The sequence below is a fragment of the Oncorhynchus masou genome, unplaced genomic scaffold (assembly GCF_036934945.1).
Source record: "Oncorhynchus masou masou isolate Uvic2021 unplaced genomic scaffold, UVic_Omas_1.1 unplaced_scaffold_543, whole genome shotgun sequence".
Classification (NCBI taxonomy): domain Eukaryota; kingdom Metazoa; phylum Chordata; class Actinopteri; order Salmoniformes; family Salmonidae; genus Oncorhynchus; species Oncorhynchus masou.
In genome coordinates, this window is record NW_027011844.1 from 329,274 (window position 1) to 337,115 (window position 7,842).

Below are 7,842 nucleotides of genomic sequence, written 5' to 3' on the forward strand. Positions count from 1 at the left end.
GAGACAGGGGGGAGGGAGACACAGACAGGGAATGACACTCAGGCTCTTCACAACACAGTGCCTCCCCACCCTGACATTGGCCAGGTCTCCACGGATTATACAGTCGTTCATTACTATAGTCTGGAGGAGACAGGGGGGAGGGAGGGAGTGGGGGGGGGGAGATAGGGAGATAGGGGGAGGGGGAGGGAGGGAGGGAGGGGGAGGGAGACAGGGAGATAGGGGGAGGGGGGGAGGGAGGGAGGGAGGGGGAGGGAGACAGGGAGAGAGGGAGGGAGGGGGGGGGGGGGGGAGGGAGGGAGGGAGACACAGGGAGGGAGGGAGACTCATGGTGTAATACCAGTATAGTGAACGTAAAGCGCCAACTGGCCCATCTCATGGTGTAATACCAGTATAGTGAACGTAAAGCGCCAACTGGCCCATCTCATGGTGTAATACCAGTATAGTGAACGTAAAGCCCCAACTGGCCCATCTCATGGTGTAATACCGGTATAGTGAACGTAAAGCCCCAACTGGCCCATCTCATGGTGTAATACCAGTATAGTGAACGTAAAGCCCCAACTGGCCCATCTCATGGTGTAATACCGGTATAGTGAACGTAAAGCCCCAACTGGCCCATCTCATGGTGTAATACCAGTATAGTGAACGTAAAGCCCCAACTGGCCCATCTCATGGTGTAATACCGGTATAGTGAACGTAAAGCCCCAACTGGCCCATCTCATGGTGTAATACCGGTATAGTGAACGTAAAGCCCCAACTGGCCCATCTCATGGTGTAATACCGGTATAGTGAACGTAAAGCCCCAACTGGCCCATCTCATGGTGTAATACCGGTATAGTGAACGTTTATGTAATACATTTATCACTAGCCACTTTAAACTATGTCACTTTGTTTACATACCCTACATTACTCATCTCATATGTATATACTGTACTCGATACCATCTACTGCATCTTGCCTTTGCCATTCTGTACCATCACTCATTCATATATCTTTATGTACATATTATTTATCCCTTTACACTTGTGTGTATAAGGTAGTAGTTTTGGAATTGTTAGGTTAGATTACTCGTTGGTTATTACTGCATTGTCGGAACTAGATGTCAGAAGGTGAATTCACCAATTTGTAAGTCGCTCTGGATAAGAGCGTCTGCTAAATGACTTAAATGTAAATGTAAATGTAAAGCCCCAACTGGCCCATCTCATGGTGTAATACCGGTGTGGCTTGTTGTTACTTACTTTGCCGTTGAGGACGATGTTCTGACTTCCGCACAGCACCGACTGCCTGCTCACTTTGTTACCAGACGCCTGACAGGGAGAGGACATGCTGATCAGTTGGTATAAACGGTACTGACTCAGATACAGGTTTACAGACCACTGCTTGATGCTAACTGACAGGGAGAGGACATGCTGATCAGTTGGTATAAACGGTACTGACTCAGATACAGGTTTACAGACCACTGCTTGATGCTAACTGACAGAGAGAGGACATGCTGATCAGTTGGTATAAACGGTACTGACTCAGATACAGGTTTACAGACCACTGCTTGATGCTAACTGACAGGGAGAGGACATGCTGATCAGTTGGTATAAACGGTACTGACTCAGATACAGGTTTACAGACCACTGCTTGATGCTAACTGACAGGGAGAGGACATGCTGATCAGTTGGTATAAACGGTACTGACTCAGATACAGGTTTACAGACCACTGCTTGATGCTAACTGACAGGGAGAGGACATGCTGATCAGTTGGTATAAACGGTACTGACTCAGATACAGGTTTACAGACCACTGCTTGATGCTAACTGACAGGGAGAGGACATGCTGATCAGTTGGTATAAACGGTACTGACTCAGATACAGGTTTACAGACCACTGCTTGATGCTAACTGACAGGGAGAGGACATGCTGATCAGTTGGTATAAACGGTACTGACTCAGATACAAGTTTACAGACCACTGCTTGATGCTAACTGACAGGGAGAGGACATGCTGATCAGTTGGTATAAACGGTACTGACTCAGATACAAGTTTACAGACCACTGCTTGATGCTAACTGACAGGGAGAGAGGACATGCTGATCAGTTGGTATAAACGGTACTGACTCAGATACAGGTTTACAGACCACTGCTTGATGCTAACTGACAGAGAGAGGACATGCTGATCAGTTGGTATAAACGGTACTGACTCAGATACAGGTTTACAGACCACTGCTTGATGCTAACTGACAGGGAGAGGACATGCTGATCAGTTGGTATAAACGGTACTGACTCAGATACAGGTTTACAGACCACTGCTTGATGCTAACTGACAGGGAGAGGACATGCTGATCAGTTGGTATAAACGGTACTGACTCAGATACAGGTTTACAGACCACTGCTTGATGCTAACTGACAGGGAGAGAGGACATGCTGATCAGTTGGTATAAACGGTACTGACTCAGATACAGGTTTACAGACCACTGCTTGATGCTAACTGACAGGGAGAGGACATGCTGATCAGTTGGTATAAACGGTACTGACTCAGATACAGGTTTACAGACCACTGCTTGATGCTAACTGACAGGGAGAGGACATGCTGATCAGTTGGTATAAACGGTACTGACTCAGATACAGGTTTACAGACCACTGCTTGATGCTAACTGACAGGGAGAGGACATGCTGATCAGTTGGTATAAACGGTACTGACTCAGATACAGGTTTACAGACCACTGCTTGATGCTAACTGACAGGGAGAGGACATGCTGATCAGTTGGTATAAACGGTACTGACTCAGATACAGGTTTACAGACCACTGCTTGATGCTAACTGACAGAGAGAGGACATGCTGATCAGTTGGTATAAACGGTACTGACTCAGATACAGGTTTACAGACCACTGCTTGATGCTAACTGACAGGGAGAGGACATGCTGATCAGTTGGTATAAACGGTACTGACTCAGATACAGGTATACAGACCACTGCTTGATGCTAACTGACAGGGAGAGGACATGCTGATCAGTTGGTATAAACGGTACTGACTCAGATACAGGTTTACAGACCACTGCTTGATGCTAACTGACAGGGAGAGGACATGCTGATCAGTTGGTATAAACGGTACTGACTCAGATACAGGTTTACAGACCACTGCTTGATGCTAACTGACAGGGAGAGGACATGCTGATCAGTTGGTATAAACGGTACTGACTCAGATACAGGTTTACAGACCACTGCTTGATGCTAACTGACAGGGAGAGGACATGCTGATCAGTTGGTATAAACGGTACTGACTCAGATACAGGTTTACAGACCACTGCTTGATGCTAACTGACAGGGAGAGGACATGCTGATCAGTTGGTATAAACGGTACTGACTCAGATACAGGTTTACAGACCACTGCTTGATGCTAACTGACAGAGAGAGGACATGCTGATCAGTTGGTATAAACGGTACTGACTCAGATACAGGTTTACAGACCACTGCTTGATGCTAACTGACAGGGAGAGGACATGCTGATCAGTTGGTATAAACGGTACTGACTCAGATACAGGTATACAGACCACTGCTTGATGCTAACTGACAGGGAGAGGACATGCTGATCAGTTGGTATAAACGGTACTGACTCAGATACAGGTTTACAGACCACTGCTTGATGCTAACTGACAGGGAGAGGACATGCTGATCAGTTGGTATAAACGGTACTGACTCAGATACAGGTTTACAGACCACTGCTTGATGCTAACTGACAGGGAGAGGACATGCTGATCAGTTGGTATAAACGGTACTGACTCAGATACAGGTTTACATACCACTGCTTGATGCTAACTGACAGGGAGAGGACATGCTGATCAGTTGGTATAAACGGTACTGACTAAGATACAGGTTTACAGACCACTGCTTGATGCTAACTGACAGGGAGAGAGGACATGCTGATCAGTTGGTATAAACGGTACTGACTCAGATACAGGTTTACAGACCACTGCATGATGCTAACTGACAGGGAGAGGACATGCTGATCAGTTGGTATAAACGGTACTGACTCAGATACAGGTATACAGACCACTGCTTGATGCTAACTGACAGGGAGAGGACATGCTGATCAGTTGGTATAAACGGTACTGACTCAGATACAGGTTTACAGACCACTGCTTGATGCTAACTGACAGGGAGAGGACATGCTGATCAGTTGGTATAAACGGTACTGACTCAGATACAGGTTTACAGACCACTGCTTGATGCTAACTGACAGGGAGAGGACATGCTGATCAGTTGGTATAAACGGTACTGACTCAGATACAGGTATACAGACCACTGCTTGATGCTAACTGACAGGGAGAGGACATGCTGATCAGTTGGTATAAACAGTACTGACTCAGATACAGGTATACAGACCACTGCTTGATGCTAACTGACAGGGAGAGGACATGCTGATCAGTTGGAATAAACGGTACTGACTCAGATACAGGTTTACAGACCACTGCTTGATGCTAACTGACAGGGAGAGGACATGCTGATCAGTTGGTATAAACGGTACTGACTCAGATACAGGTTTACAGACCACTGCTTGATGCTAACTGACAGAGAGAGGACATGCTGATCAGTTGGTATAAACGGTACTGACTTAGATACAGGTTTACAGACCACTGCTTGATGCTAACTGACAGGAGAGGACATGCTGATCAGTTGGTATAAACGGTACTGACTCAGATACAGGTTTACAGACCACTGCTTGATGCTAACTGACAGGGAGAGGACATGCTGATCAGTTGGTATAAACGGTACTGACTCAGATACAGGTTTACAGACCACTGCTTGATGCTAACTGACAGGGAGAGGACATGCTGATCAGTTGGTATAAACGGTACTGACTCAGATACAGGTTTACAGACCACTGCTTGATGCTAACTGACAGGGAGAGGACATGCTGATCAGTTGGTATAAACGGTACTGACTCAGATACAGGTTTACAGACCACTGCTTGATGCTAACTGACAGGGAGAGGACATGCTGATCAGTTGGTATAAACGGTACTGACTCAGATACAGGTTTACAGACCACTGCTTGATGCTAACTGACAGGGAGAGGACATGCTGATCAGTTGGTATAAACGGTACTGACTCAGATACAGGTTTACAGACCACTGCTTGATGCTAACTGACAGGGAGAGGACATGCTGATCAGTTGGTATAAACGGTACTGACTCAGATACAGGTTTACATACCACTGCTTGATGCTAACTGACAGGGAGAGAGGACATGCTGATCAGTTGGTATAAACGGTACTGACTCAGATACAGGTTTACAGACCACTGCTTGATGCTAACTGACAGAGAGAGGACATGCTGATCAGTTGGTATAAACGGTACTGACTCAGATACAGGTTTACAGACCACTGCTTGATGCTAACTGACAGAGAGAGGACATGCTGATCAGTTGGTATAAACGGTACTGACTCAGATACAGGTTTACAGACCACTGCTTGATGCTAACTGACAGGGAGAGGACATGCTGATCAGTTGGTATAAACGGTACTGACTCAGATACAGGTTTACAGACCACTGCTTGATGCTAACTGACAGAGAGAGGACATGCTGATCAGTTGGTATAAACGGTACTGACTCAGATACAGGTTTACATACCACTGCTTGATGCTAACTGACAGAGAGAGGACATGCTGATCAGTTGGTATAAACGGTACTGACTCAGATACAGGTTTACATACCACTGCTTGATGCTAACTGACAGGGAGAGAGGACATGCTGATCAGTTGGTATAAACGGTACTGACTCAGATACAGGTTTACAGACCACTGCTTGATGCTAACTGACAGGGAGAGGACATGCTGATCAGTTGGTATAAACGGTACTGACTCAGATACAGGTTTACAGACCACTGCTTGATGCTAACTGACAGGGAGAGGACATGCTGATCAGTTGGTATAAACGGTACTGACTCAGATACAGGTTTACAGACCACTGCTTGATGCTAACTGACAGAGAGAGGACATGCTGATCAGTTGGTATAAACGGTACTGACTCAGATACAGGTTTACAGACCACTGCTTGATGCTAACTGACAGAGAGAGGACATGCTGATCAGTTGGTATAAACGGTACTGACTCAGATACAGGTTTACAGACCACTGCTTGATGCTAACTGACAGAGAGAGGACATGCTGATCAGTTGGTATAAACGGTACTGACTCAGATACAGGTTTACAGACCACTGCTTGATGCTAACTGACAGGGAGAGGACATGCTGATCAGTTGGTATAAACGGTACTGACTCAGATACAGGTTTACAGACCACTGCTTGATGCTAACTGACAGGGAGAGGACATGCTGATCAGTTGGTGTAAACGGTACTGACTCAGATACAGGTATACAGACCACTGCTTGATGCTAACTGACAGGGAGAGGACATGCTGATCAGTTGGTATAAACGGTACTGACTCAGATACAGGTTTACAGACCACTGCTTGATGCTAACTGACAGGGAGAGGACATGCTGATCAGTTGGTATAAACGGTACTGACTCAGATACAGGTTTACAGACCACTGCTTGATGCTAACTGACAGAGAGAGGACATGCTGATCAGTTGGTATAAACGGTACTGACTCAGATACAGGTTTACAGACCACTGCATGATGCTAACTGACAGGGAGAGGACATGCTGATCAGTTGGTATAAACGGTACTGACTCAGATACAGGTTTACAGACCACTGCTTGATGCTAACTGACAGGGAGAGGACATGCTGATCAGTTGGTATAAACGGTACTGACTCAGATACAGGTTTACAGACCACTGCTTGATGCTAACTGACAGGGAGAGGACATGCTGATCAGTTGGTATAAACGGTACTGACTCAGATACAGGTTTACAGACCACTGCTTGATGCTAACTGACAGAGAGAGGACATGCTGATCAGTTGGTATAAACGGTACTGACTCAGATACAGGTTTACAGACCACTGCATGATGCTAACTGACAGGGAGAGGACATGCTGATCAGTTGGTATAAACGGTACTGACTCAGATACAGGTTTACAGACCACTGCTTGATGCTAACTGACAGGGAGAGGACATGCTGATCAGTTGGTATAAACGGTACTGACTCAGATACAGGTTTACAGACCACTGCTTGATGCTAACTGACAGAGAGAGGACATGCTGATCAGTTGGTATAAACGGTACTGACTCAGATACAGGTTTACAGACCACTGCTTGATGCTAACTGACAGGGAGAGGACATGCTGATCAGTTGGTATAAACGGTACTGACTCAGATACAGGTTTACAGACCACTGCATGATGCTAACTGACAGGGAGAGGACATGCTAATCAGTTCGTATAAACGGTACTGACTCAGATACAGGTTTACAGACCACTGCTTGATGCTAACTGTAATCGGTGCCTTGTCAAGAAATGGTCTAACTGCAATTCAAGCTGGCTAGCTGGCTGGCTAAGGGACCGAGCTAGCAATGAGGGTTCAGTGCATTGACTGTGCACTGTATATACACTGAATATACTAAAAACATTAAGAACAAATTCTCTTTCCATGACAGACTGACCAGGTGAATCCAGGTGAAAGATATGATCCCTTATAGACGTCACTTTGTTAAATCCACTTCAATCAATGTAGATGAAGAAGGGGAGGAGACGGGTTAAAGAAGGATTTGAGACATGGACTGTGTGTGTGTTCCATTCACAAGGTGAATGGGCAAGACACATATATTGGAAGTGCCTTTGAACAGGGTTTGGTAGTAGGTGCCAAGCGCACCGGTTTGTATGAAGAACTGCAACGCTGCTGCGGTTTATCACGCTCAACCGTTTTCCTGTGTGTATCAAGAATGGTCCACCACCTAAAGGAC

At 45.9% G+C, this 7,842-nt stretch overlaps 1 long non-coding RNA gene across 1 annotated transcript; it reads right to left on the bottom strand.

Moving 5' to 3' along the window:
- Positions 1-29: 29 nt before the first annotated feature.
- LOC135536006 (uncharacterized) lies at positions 30-7,746 on the bottom strand. Its single transcript, XR_010454930.1, has 3 exons — positions 7,543-7,746; positions 1,236-1,304; positions 30-120 (listed from the first exon to the last, which is right to left on the bottom strand). It is a non-coding gene; the product is annotated as an uncharacterized LOC135536006 (long non-coding RNA).
- Positions 7,747-7,842: the final 96 nt, after the last annotated feature.